At 48.5% G+C, this 13039-nt stretch overlaps 1 protein-coding gene across 1 annotated transcript in view; it reads right to left on the bottom strand.

The window, feature by feature from the left end:
- NOL8 (nucleolar protein 8) overlaps window positions 1–13039 on the bottom strand; it is a 559501-nt gene that overhangs the window by 92705 nt on the left and 453757 nt on the right. The gene's annotated exons all lie outside the window — the stretch shown is intronic.

The raw sequence follows: 13039 nt of genomic DNA, 5'->3' as shown, positions 1-13039 counted from the left end.
CTGCCATGGCTGACCTGACTGTAACCTGATTGGTTTGCATCTGGGCACCGGCAAACTGGGTCTTCACCATCTTCTCTTGTGGTAAGAAGACTTTTTTGGAGGACAGAATCTATCCTGAACCCGAGAAATTTTATCTGTTGAGATGGAATTAAACTGGATTTCTCCAGATTCATGAGCCACCCCAGACCCCTGAGGTGGTCCTGAGTCTCCTGAAGGTGTCCCAATGCCTGGCCTTTGGATTCTGCAAATATTAGCAGATCGTCTAGATATGGGACAATGGAAATACCCTTCAGCCTCAGAGGCTCTAGGGCGTCTGCCATCACTTTGGTGAACACCCTGGGAGAGGATGAAAGACCGAAGGGGAGGGCTCTGAACTGCAGGTGCCAGACCGATTCCCCCAGATTTACTGCCAGCCTCAGAAACTTCTGGTAGTCTCGATGTAGTGGGATGTGTAAATAAGCATCCCTCAAATCCAGAGATGCCATAAAGCAGTTTGGGAACAGCAGCTTGGCCACCGAGTACATGGTGTCCATCCTGAAATGTTTGTACCGGATAGATCTGTTTAGAATCTTCAGATTCAAGATCATCCGATACTTGCCAGAGGGTTTCCTTACCAAAAAAAATGTGTGAATAAAACCCACGGCCTTGTTACTCCTTGGGAACTTGAAAGAGTACTTCCTGTTGAATCAGCTCTTGCAACCGAGACATGATTGAGGAAGATTCACCACACAAGGTGAAGAAACAACTCTGGAGTCTGGTGCCTTAGACCAGTGGTCCTCAACCCTGGCCTACAGGGCCCACTACCAGGCCAGATTTTCAAGATAACTGAAATACATCCCAGGTGATATCATTTGCTGCTCAGTGATTGCAGTACTCTAGTCTGCATCTCCCCAAGGTAATACCTAAAATCTGGCCTGTTAGTGGGCCCTGTAGGCCAGGGTTGAGGACCACTGCCTTAGACCACTCGGCCATGCTGACAAGACATTCCGGATCCCTTGAGTAACCAAAAAATCTGCTTGGAGGAGTCTCCGAGAACTCCAGCATGTATCCCTAAGCCACAATGTTCTTTACAAAGGGGCTTGCGGACACTTCTCACCGTGGGAGGAACCCTAAAAGTCTTCCCCCACTGGAAGGCAGCTGTCACTTGCTTTGGGCCTACTTGCCAGGAGGTCTAAAGAGAATTCCACTTTTTCCCTTACCTTTCTGTGAGGCCCATCTGGGTCTATGGTCATGTTCACGCTTTTTGTTGGATTGCGGGACAGGACGAAATCCCTTGCTTTGGATCGATTTCTTTTTGGACGGAAAGGCTTTCTTTTTATCTGCCGTTCTGTCAAAGAATTGTTTCTAATTCAGAACCAAAAGCAAGTCACCTGAAAAGGGCAAACCACAAAGTTTGGCCTTAGAGGCTGAATCTCCCGACCAATCTTTTAACCAACTGCCCTTCGAGCAGAGTTGACAAGGGCTGCCGCCTGGCAGACATTATGATCGTTTCAGCAGAAGCCTCAGCCATGTATTTTACTGCTTTTAGGATCAGCAGGAAAGACTCCAAGAGATCTTTCCTTGCTGCACCAGCCTCCACATGTCCCTTGAGCTGGTCGAGCCACCACTCTAGATTTCTGGCTACGACCGTGGAGGTCATGGCCGGCTTTAGGCTGGATGTAGTAGAATCCCAAGCCTTTTTAAGGAGAGAATCTGCCCTTTTATCCATGGCGTCTTTAATATCCCCATATCCTCAAATGCCATATCCGTGCGTCAAGACACCTGGGAGAAAACCGCATCTGGGTTTTTTTGTTCCACAAATGTGTCTGATCCCCTTCAAAAGGAAACCTCCTTTTTAGAGATTTTAGAAAAAAAAAAAAGAGACCCCTCTGGGTCCTTCAATTCATTTCCAAAGAACCCTGTAAGGACCTTATTCCATCATGGATAGCCATTTCAAACGTGGAATAAATCGCTCCCAGATCCACATCCGGAAGCTGCGAGTGATTACAGCACACACACACACAGCGAGGAGAGCTGTGTGGAGGAGGAGGAGCCGCACGTGCTGGGGGGGGGGGGAGCGGGGAAAAGCCGCACTAGGAAGCCGGGGGCCGGGTGCAGGAGCCTCGGACCAGGGAGACAGTGCGGGGGACATAGCAGCAGCAGCGGCAACAGAGCGGACCAGGGAGACAGTGCGGGGAAGGAGCAGCAGCGGCATCAGTGCGGACCAGCAGGGAGCCAGTGCGGGGACAGAGCAGCTGCGGCGTCAGAGCGGGGACAGAACAGCAGTGGCAGAGACAAGGACCTGGACCTAACCGAGGGGCGTAAGTAGGAAGCAACTGATCTGCTGGTAGAGGGGGTGGGCTGGTGGGGGATTACAAGTACAATCGACATACAAGTACAAAAAACTACAAGCAATACAGATTACTAAGGGGCTACTATAGAGGTGCTCTTACGACTGGTGGGTATCTTGCGACTGGTGAGTATCTGTGCGACTGGTGAGTATCTGTGCGACTGGTGAGGATCCGTGCGACTGGTGAGGATCCGTGCGACTGGTGAGGAACCGTGCGACTGGTGAGGATCCGTGCGACTGGTGAGGAACCGTGCGACTGGTGAGGATCCGTGCGACTGGTGAGGATCCGTGCGACTGGTGAGGATCCGTGCGACTGGTGAGGATCCGTGCGACTGGTGAGGATCCTTGCGACTGGTGAGGATCCTTGCGACTGGTGAGTATCTAGTGACTGGTGAGGGTATTAGCGACTGATGGGTACCCCAGGTTTAGTACCAGGGAAGTTAGAGGTAGTGTAGGTAAGGAAGAGCAGGTCGTTAACATTATCCCCATAGAGTAGTGGGTAATAATGTCCGACAGGATTGCGGATGCCACTCAGTGCACTTTTTGCGCCATGTATGCGTTTCTTGATGAACCAATCGAGGACGAATACTGCTGTGCAAGATGTGAGCGACTTGTTGCTCTGGAAGCCCACATCGTGGTTCTAGAGAACACAGTGACAAGCCTGCGTGGCATCTACAACCTGGAAAGGAGCTTGGACATTACCCATCAGGCGCTGGCAGGGGCCAGCATAGAGGAGGAAGGAGTAGAGGAGACACAGGCAGCAGAGGTACGCAGCTGGGTGAGTGTTAGGAATGTTAGTGGGAGGAGTGTCAGGGAGGCAAGTCCTGAGTTGGTACACCCTAACATGTTTGCCGAGTTGCAGGTTGAGGGGGATATCAACTCAGGGGTGGCAGAGCTGGAGCATGCACCCTCCCCCAGCTGCCAGGGGAGGGGCGGCTCCAGGAAGAAGGGGGGCCATAACTCAGGAAAGGTTAGAAAGGTTGTGGTAGTTGGGGACTCAATTATCAAGAGGACAGAGAGGGCAATCTGTAAAAAAGATCTTGTGAACCGAACAGTATGTTGTTTACCGGGCGCCCGAGTTCGGCACATCGCAGATCTGGCAGACAGATTGTTGTGTGGGGCTGGGGATGACCCAGCAGTCATGGTGCATGTGGGCACTAATGACAAAGTTAAAGGTAGGTGGAGGATCCTTAAGAACGATTTCAGGGACTTTGGTAATTGATTGAGGAAAAGGACCTCCAAGGTGGTTTTCTCTGAAATACTGCCTGTACCTCGAGCCACACAGGAGAGGCAGAAGGAGATTAGGGAACTTAACAAGTGGCTGAGGAATTGGTGTAGGAAGGAGGGGTTTGGGTTCCTGGAGAACTGGGCTGACTTCTCAGTCGGCTACCAGCTCTTTAGTAAGGATGGGCTGCACCTTAATGGGGAAGGTAAAGCTCTTTTGGGGAGAAAGATGGCCACCAAGTTGGAGGGGCTTTTAAACTAGGAGACGGGGGGGAGGGCTCAGAAGTAGAATCAGTCAGGAGGGAACAGAGGACTGAAGGCAGTTGTAGGGTCAGCAGCGACAGTAGGTCCACAACATCAATTGGCGGGTCTGTGCGGGAAAACTGCAGACCAAACAGAAATAAACATAACCGCCAATCACTAAGAGGGGTATTTGCGAATGCCAGGAGCCTAGCTAATAAAATGGATGAGTTGGAAATGTTAGTACATGAGGATGACATAGACCTTGTGGGAATAACAGAGACTTGGTTCGACCCCTCACATGACTGGCTGGCCAATATCCAAGGGTATTCGGTGTACCGGAAGGACAGGGTAGGAAAAAGAGGGGGAGGGGTATGTCTCTATGTCAAGAACAATATAAAGGTGATGGAAAGGAGTGACATTACGGATGGGATGAGCATGGATTTAGAATCTGTGTGGGTTGAACTCGATAGGGAAGAAGATCAGGGAAAAGTAGTAGTGGGGGTTTGCTATAGGCCACCTAACCAAGGGGAGGAGGTAGAGCTGGAATTTTTAGCACTAATGGGTAAAGTGGCAAAACTGGGATCAGTCATCATATTGGGGGACTTCAATTATCCCGACATTGACTGGGAAGAGGGGACTGCACACTCACAGAAGGCCCGTCTATTCACGGAAACCTTACAGGACAACTACATGTCACAGTTGGTGGATTCCCCTACCAGAGAAAACGCAGTCCTGGATCTATTGATCACTAATGACCCAGACATAATCTCGGAGGTAGGAGTCCAGGACAACCTGGGCTCTAGCGATCACAGGATGATCACATTTAGTATAAATAACAATATAACAAGGCAAGTGGGGAACATAAGAACCCTAAACTTCAGACGGGCAAACTTTCCAAAATTGTACTCATTGATGGAAAGGGTAAACTGGGACCAAACCCTGGGATCCCTGACCACAGAGGAAAAATGGGAATGCTTTAGGAACATATTAAGCAAATGCATCTTGCAGTGCATTCCTATGGGAAATAAATTTAGAAGAGACAAAGCCAAACCTGGCTGGCTAAACCGTAGCGTTAAAAAACTTATTAGGGGAAAAAAATTGGCCTTCAAGAAATATAAATCAGAGGGCACAGTATCGGCCTTCCAGCAATACAAGGAGGCAAATAAGAAAAGTAAACAAGAAATCAAGATGGCTAAAATCAACTTTGAGAGACAAATAGCGGAGGATAGTAAAAAAACCCAAAGAAATTCTTTAAATATATCAACAGCAAAAAAACTAGGGCAGAGCATATTGCACACATAATTAACGATGATGGGAGGATGGTTACAGAGGACACTGAAAAAGCAACCGTGCTGAATGCTTTTTTCTCGTCAGTCTTTACGCAGGAAAAGGAGGGGTACACTGACCATGACTGTATGGTTAGTAGTAATACACAGGACTTGCCACTATGGCTAACAGAGGGTGAAATCAGGGAAAGACTGGATAAACTTAACACAAACAAATCACCAGGTCCGGATGGCGTACATCCGAGAGTACTCAAGGAACTCAGTAAGGTTATATCTAGACCACTGTTCCTGATCTTTGCTGACAGTATTAGGACAGGAGATGTACCAGGGGATTGGAGGAAGGCTAACGTGATTCCGATATTCAAAAAGGGCCAGAGGCATATCCCGGGAAATTATAGGCCTGTCAGCTTGACATCAATAATATGTAAACTTTTGGAGGGGATGATAAGGGACTATATCGTAGAGTATGCTAAAGACAACAACATCATCAGCAGTAATCAGCACGGGTTTACAAATGGGCGTTCTTGTCAAACCAATCTCTTAGCATTCTCCGAGGAGGTGAGCTGTGAGCTAGATAGGGGCAGACCAGTGGATGTGGTGTACTTGGATTTCGCTAAGGCGTTTCATACAGTTCCCCACAAGCGCTTAATTTATAAAATAAGGTCTGCAGGTATCGACAGCAGGGTTTGCTCTTGGATACGGAACTGGCTAAAAGGCTGTGTCCAAAGGGTGGTAATAAACAGCGCATACTCAGACTGGTCTGAGGTAGTAAGCGGGGTGCCCCAGGGCTCAGTCCTGGGACCAACCTTGTTCAATTTATTCATAAACAGATGACACAAAATTGGCCAGGGCAATAACTGCACAGCATGAAGCAGATATCCTACAGAATGACCTGGACAAAATAACGGAGTGGGCAACGACATGGCAAATGAGGTTTAACGTGGAGAAGTGTAAGGTTCTGCACTTGGGGACTAAAAAATGGAGAAAGATCTGGGAGTCTTGGTTGATGATAGATTAGGCAACAGCATGCAATGTCAAGCGGCAGCTTCCAAAGCCAACAGAATATTAGCATGCATAAAGAAAGGGATGTATTCCAGAGATAAGACTATAATCCTTCCACTTTATAAAACTCTGGTCCGACCGCATCTGGAGTATTCTGTCCAGTTCTGGTCGCCAGTCCTCAGGAGGGATGTGTTGGAGCTGGAGAAAGTCCAGAGAAGGGCAACTAAACTGATTAGGGGGTTGGAGGACCTTAACTATGAAGAGCGGCTGCAATCGCTCGATTTATTTTCCCTGGAGAAGAGACGTCAGAGGGGACATGATCGCAATTTATAAATATCTTAATGGGGATCTCAGCTTAGAAAAAAAGCTGTTCATTCGAAGGAATTGCATGAGGACTCGAGGACATACAATGCGATTAGAGGAGAAGAGTTTTAACCTCAGCCAACGAGGAGGGTTCTTTACTGTTAGGGCTACAAGATTGTGGAATTGTCTACCACAAGAGGTGGTTTCTGCGGGTAGTATGGTGACTTTCAAAAGACTCTTAGACTTGCATCGCAAGGATCAGGAGATTAAGGGCTATGTTAGATGATTACAGTCACACACACCTACACAGGTTGAACTGGATGGACCATTGTCTTTATTCAACCTCACCTACTATGTAACTATGCAAGATCTTTAACCACTTGCCCACCGCTCACATGGAGCGTACTGCGGCAAAGTGGCTCGTTCCCGCCCAGCGACGTAGACCTACGTCGCTGGACTCCTCCCCCTGTAGGCGGCGCTCACGCGCTCCTGCGCCGCCCGGAGGCGCGCTCCCACTGTTTTCATTCACAGCGGGAGTCGGGCCAGGGGAGGAGCGGCGGCGATCGCCGCTGCTCTGCCCCGATCGTCGGGGAATCGAGTGAGGAGATCCGTCCGCCTGTGTAAACAGAGCGGGCGGATCTCCTAAGTGACAGGGACTGACAGATCGGAGTGTTCAGCATAGCTCAACATCCGATCTGTCCTTCTGTCACTCAGTCACCTCCCCCCCCCACACGTCAATAAGCACCAGGGATACATTAACCCCTCCCTCTCCAATAAAATTAACCCCTTCACTGCCAGTGTCATTTTTACAGTAACAGTGCATATATATAGCACTGATTACTGCAGTAATGTCACTGGTACCCCCAAAAAAGTGTCAAAAATGTCAGTCAAGGGTCCGATCTGTCCGCCGCAATGTCGCAGTCCCGCAAAAAAAAAAAAAAAAAATCGCAGATAACCGCCATTACGCGTTAAAAAAAAAAAAAACACCAAAAATGACAGAAATCTTTCCCGTAGTTAGTAAACGCAATAACTTTTGCGCAAACCAATCAAAATACGCTTATCGTGATTTTTTTACCAAACATAGGTAGCAGAAAACAAATTGGGGGGAATTTCATATAAAAAAATGTTAAAAATATTGTTATTTTTTCAAAATAAACGCTCTTTTTTGGTTTATAGCCAAAAAGTAAAAAGCGCACTGGTGATCAAATACCAACAAAAGAAAGCTCTGTTTGTGGGAAAAATAGGACGTAAATTTCGTTTGGGTATGGCGTCGCACGACCGCGCAATTGTCAGTTAAAGTCGCACAGCGCCGAATCGCAAAAAGTGGCCTGGACGTAAGACAGCAAAATCCTCCGGTGGTAAAGTGGTTAAATAACAATTTATATCTAGAGGATTCAGCCACTCTGAATTTTTGAGGGACAAGAGCGCATTCGCCCTTTCATCCTCTGAATCACTTAATACAGTGATTTAGAAGTGCAACGATTGTTTGGTAATCTGAGGATAGGGTGCCATAAATGGATAAAATTCACTATTCAGCTGAACAGTCTCTTTATAATGACACACAGCTATGAGCACACAAGGTGTTATCATGGTTGGGCCTTGAACTCATGCCTATGAGCATCGACCACACCCAAAGAGATTAATACTGCAGACTGCAGAGGGGTTTCACCAGGAATCTCTTAAGTGGGTTTTTACACAAAGGACACTTCCTTCTTGGTGTTGGGGTTCTGGGTTTCACTGTGGCTTTAACCTACAAGAGAGAAGCCACCATGAATCCCCAAAAAATACCTTAAAAAAGACCACCACTGTGATTTGATAAAGGAAACAGAGACCCACTGTGAAGAAAGGATTCCAGAAACACACATCCTGCTTGACTGAGATAATATATATTCAGTACTGCAGGACAGGACTCCCAAGGAGGATACAAAGATACCAAAAAAGCTCACTAGTAAGGAAATAGGAGGCACCGTTGTACCTCTCCTACCTGAGCCTGGCCGGTGCTCACGGTGCCTGCTTCCACCGATACTGCAGTACTTTCTTCCATGCTGAAAAGGTGCAGCGTGCTGACAGATTCTCTCCATGCATCTAAATGCCGCTTCTCTGCGTCCCCCGTTGTGGACCGGAAGCGGAAAGCACCGGCCTCTGACCTGCCAACTGACCACTGCGTTCTGACGGCCGGAGCTCAACGCCGTCACGCCTCCATCGGCAGTCCCGCCTACCGGAACTGACGCTGTTGCGTCTTCCGGGATCAGGGCCGAAATGCGGGAAATTCAAAAAATTACTTTCACCGCCGACTGCCGATCAGTCTAACCGCGGCACCCTGACACCCAGGCTGGACCCACAGATTGATCTCTGCTCCCGTGAGCGAGCGAAGTTAGTGGCTCCGGAGCGTACCCCCTTTGCTAGTTCAGGGAGGGGAGCTGGGATGGTCTAACACACAACCATGGGCAACACCTCACCTCTCCCCGTGGAGAGAGCGCAGCCTCACCAAGCTCCTAAAAGTGCTTACATGCATGGCGGAGGAAACACAACAACTGAGGCATGGTGGAAGAGGAGGAGTTTTTATCTTGAAGTGTTTCCTGTAAAGTGGGGGGAGCTGCGCTCTCTCAATGTGCTGTCCTGAAAGGCGAATTGAGAAACATTGACTACATATGGGGTCACACTTTTACCATTGATTTTTTTTTTTTTATCGCAAGTATTACTTTTTTTTCACAATCAAGTTTATTGAGATTAGTAATAAAAGAGAGAAACGTCAGGAAAAAGTGTACAGAAGAACAAATGCAAAAGCAGTATACAAGTAATCTCCGTGAAAGTCATGCAAGTAAAAACTTTTAGGAGAAATCCAAACATCAGAACATATTTTACAGTGCAGATTTTTATTTTGTTTATTTAGTTTGAAGAGAGTAAAAAAGTAGAGTTGAACCATATGCATAGTTCTGATCTTAAAATCATTTAACACACGTCACTCGGGTACAAAGATAAAGAAAGGAATACGATAGCTCAGGAGATGGGAAGAAAGTAGGGAGGGTCGACATCGCTATTAGCTAATGGGAGTTAGTAACTGTGGAAAAATTTGCCATTGGTAAAGAAATGAATGGCTAGTTTGTGTGTTGTCTGTATCGTTCAGCCATTTGTCGTCAATACCCGGGTGGAATTCAGGGTTCTCTGTTAGTGGGGTAAGAGGTCCAGGGGCGCTGGAGATGTTGAGAGATCTAGTTAACTTGTGGAATTATCCTTAAAGTTGTTCCTGTTAGGGGGCGATTTCTCATGTCTAATGGACAAGAGAGCCAGGGAATACAAGGAGAGTCACCTATTTGCATGGAGAGCGTCTCAGAATCTAAACATACCCAGTCCTTACTGGAACTATGGCAGTGCCAATCAATAATTCTGGTCAGATGGGTTGCAAAATAATAAGTCTGGAAATCCGGGAGGCCCATGCCACCTTTCTCTTTTCCCCCAGTAATTAGCTTGAATCTCATTCTCTGAGGTTTGTGTGCCCAAATAAGTTGCGCTTGTAAAGATTTTAACATGTGGAAGAAGATATTTGGTATTTTTATGTGGAGGGCGTGGAATAAATATAGTAGTCTTGGGAGGACAATCATTTTCATAATAGCCGCCCTTTCAAACCAGGAAAAAAAAATTTTATTCCACAAGTTAAGGTCAGACATTGATTTTAGTAAGGGTAAAACATTTTTTTCATATAGAGTGTTGATAGAGGGAGTGAGCCAAATGCCTAAATACTTCAGAGCCCCTGTGACCCATTTAAAGGGACAGTTTGCTTTCAGTAATGCAATCTTTTCGCTAGGTATAGTGATGTTTAGGGCCTCTGATTTGAATAGTTGATTTTGAAGTTGGAAACATATCAATGAACTTCAAAAGCTCTCAACAAGTTAGGGATGGTCGTATGCGGATATGTTCTGAAAAACAGCAGGTCATCCGCATAAGCAGCGACCTAATATGTCTTGTCACCCACTGTCAGACCCTGTATGGAAGATTCTGCTCTGAGCCTACTCAGAAGAAAAGGCTCAAGAGTCAATATAAATAGTAGTGGTAACAATGAACATCCTTGTCTTGTGCCATTTGTTAGAATTACCGGGTCCAAAAAGGAGTTATTTATTTTTCTTTTGGCTGTAGGGTTCTTATACAAAGCTGCTATCCATCCCAACATGTTAGAAGCGAGTCCAATATGCCTGCAGGTTGCCAACATGAAATCCCAGGCTACTCTGTCGAAGGCCTTCTCTGCATCAGTGGATAGAAGACCCTCGACCTTTCGCAAATGGGCATAGTATACAAGATTCAATGTTTTAATTATGTTATCTTTGGCTTCACGCCCAGGCAATGGTGAATCGAAGGTACCGTTGGTGACCCTCGAAAATGGGGATGTGTAGGTACGCATCCTTCAAAATCGATGGAGGCCATGAACTCCCCCGGACTCAGGGTAGCCACCACTGAGCGCAGGGATTCCATGCGGAACTTGCGAACCCGCACAAAGTGGTTCAGAGCTTTTAAGTCCAGAATCGGACGCACCTTGCCCTCCTTTCTGGGCACAGTGAACAGATTGGAGTAAAACCCCCGAAATCTGTCCCGATGAGGCACCGGAACTACCACCCCCTGGGCCCGCAGGTCCCGCACCGCTAGGCGCAGGTCCTGCAAGCGCTCCGGAGACAGCTGAAGATTTGAGGGAAAAAATCTGCCCGCCGGCCGAGAAAGAAATCCGATCTTGTAACCTGATCGAACGATTTTCTGAACCCATCTGTCCTGAATGCGGATCAGCCAAGGTTGGAGGAAACCGCGCAAACGTCCCCCCACCCCAGAAGCGGGTGAGGGCGTCCCTTCAGGCAGAATTGGCATGGGTTGCCGAACCGGCTTGGCCGGATTTTTGCTTACCCGCCCACGGCTTCTTCTGGGAGCCTTAACCTTTGAAGGGCTTGCCCTTGGATTGCGACCGAAAGGCACGAAAGGACCCCTGAGAGGGCCTAAACGAGGAGTTCCGTTTTCCACGGAAGGATTTGTGCTTGGGATTCTGGGATAAGAGAGTACTCTTGCCCCCCGTAACTCCTTTCACCAGAGTATCCAAAGCCTCGCCGAAAAGGCGAGATCCCGCGTAGGGAAAATCTGCCAACGTCTTGCGAGAAGATTGGTCGGCCGACCAACTTTTCAGCCATATCAGACGACGGTTTAGCACTGCCACACTGGACAGGCGTGCAGCCAAAGGAGCTAAATTCAAGTCCGCATCACACAAGCACATGACTCCCTGATGGATTTGATCCACCATAGCCAGCGTGGTCGACGGAGCCGAATCAGCTATCAGGGTGCGCCTGAGCACCTTCGTCCAATTGGCAACCGCCTGGGCCGCCATAACCGAAGCAAAAATAGGTTTTAGCATAGAGCCAGCAACCATATAGGCATGACGGGCAAGAGACTCCAACCTCCTGTCCGTAGGATCCCGGAAAACCGGGGTATCCTCAGAGGGAACCAGAGTAGCTTTGTTTAAAACGGCCACAGCGTGATCCACCTGAGGCGCCACACACCAACGCTCGTCGGTGGAAGGCGCAAATGGATAAAGCAGTTTAAACTTATTTGGCACTGTAAAGGGCTTATTTAAATTGCGCCACTGCTCATTAACCGTATGATGAAATTCTGCAGGGCAGGGAAAAACCTGCGCCGATTTGCGGGTTCTTTGCGTCCCAAAAGAGGACACCCTAGCAGGAGGAGTGGGCTCATCCTCCAGGTGCAGCATATCCTTAATGGAGGCAATCAGCTCATCCATGAGTGCAAGCTCTTTAGGCAAGCCAGGGGGAGAAGTATCAACCCCCTCCACCTCCGCCTCCCCTTCAGACCCCATAAGGTCCAGAGATGAGCGAGACCCTGAAAAGGGCACGCCAGCCACAGCAGCCACATCGCCCTCTGAATCAGAGGAAATGGATAACCTGGCCCTCTTTGCGGATCGTTCAGCCATCAGCACTTGCATCTGAGAAACTAAGGATGCCACTACAGTGGCCAGATCAGCCCCATCGGGGGGTGCAGCAGCCCCCTGGTCCCCCACCAGGGCAGGGGGAAACTTGCTATCCTGAGAATCCATGCCCAAAAGCAATGAGAGGAAAAAAGGTACTGGCCCTTTAATACTACGGCGAGCGCAGCCCACCGTACACTACTGTATGCACCGACCCCGCAGGGACAGAGAACACTGAGCAAGGAATGACAGGACAATGAAGGAAAAACCTGGAGAGAGCACAAACAGGCTGCTGCCACCGATCGCTGTTCCAGAAAAGAGGAAGTGATGCAATAACCGGCTGACATATAGCCTATGAGGCTCTGGCAAAATGGCTGCTCGGCTGAGGGATAGAGGCTACAAGAAAATGGCGCCGACATGTGCTTGAGAACGAGCACGCCTCACCAAAATGGCGCCAAAACACAGCGCTGTACAGGGACAGAGCCGCCCACAGCGGTTCGCAAAAAAATGGCGGGCCGCAACAGCGGCCGCCGCTGCATCATGTCTGTACCCATTCCGCCCCAGAGAGAACTCACAGCAGAGCGGGAGGGCCCCCCCCGCAGCCCATTAAGGCATGCTAACCCATACAGGGATCTGTCAGGGAGCCCGCACTGTACACAGACATGGGGTGACACACAGCCACAGACTGACACCCACACA

Source organism: Pelophylax lessonae (assembly GCF_965119305.1).
Source record: "Pelophylax lessonae genome assembly, chromosome: 8".
In the NCBI taxonomy this organism is placed as follows: domain Eukaryota; kingdom Metazoa; phylum Chordata; class Amphibia; order Anura; family Ranidae; genus Pelophylax; species Pelophylax lessonae.
This window is presented reverse-complemented; position numbering and strand designations above follow the sequence as displayed.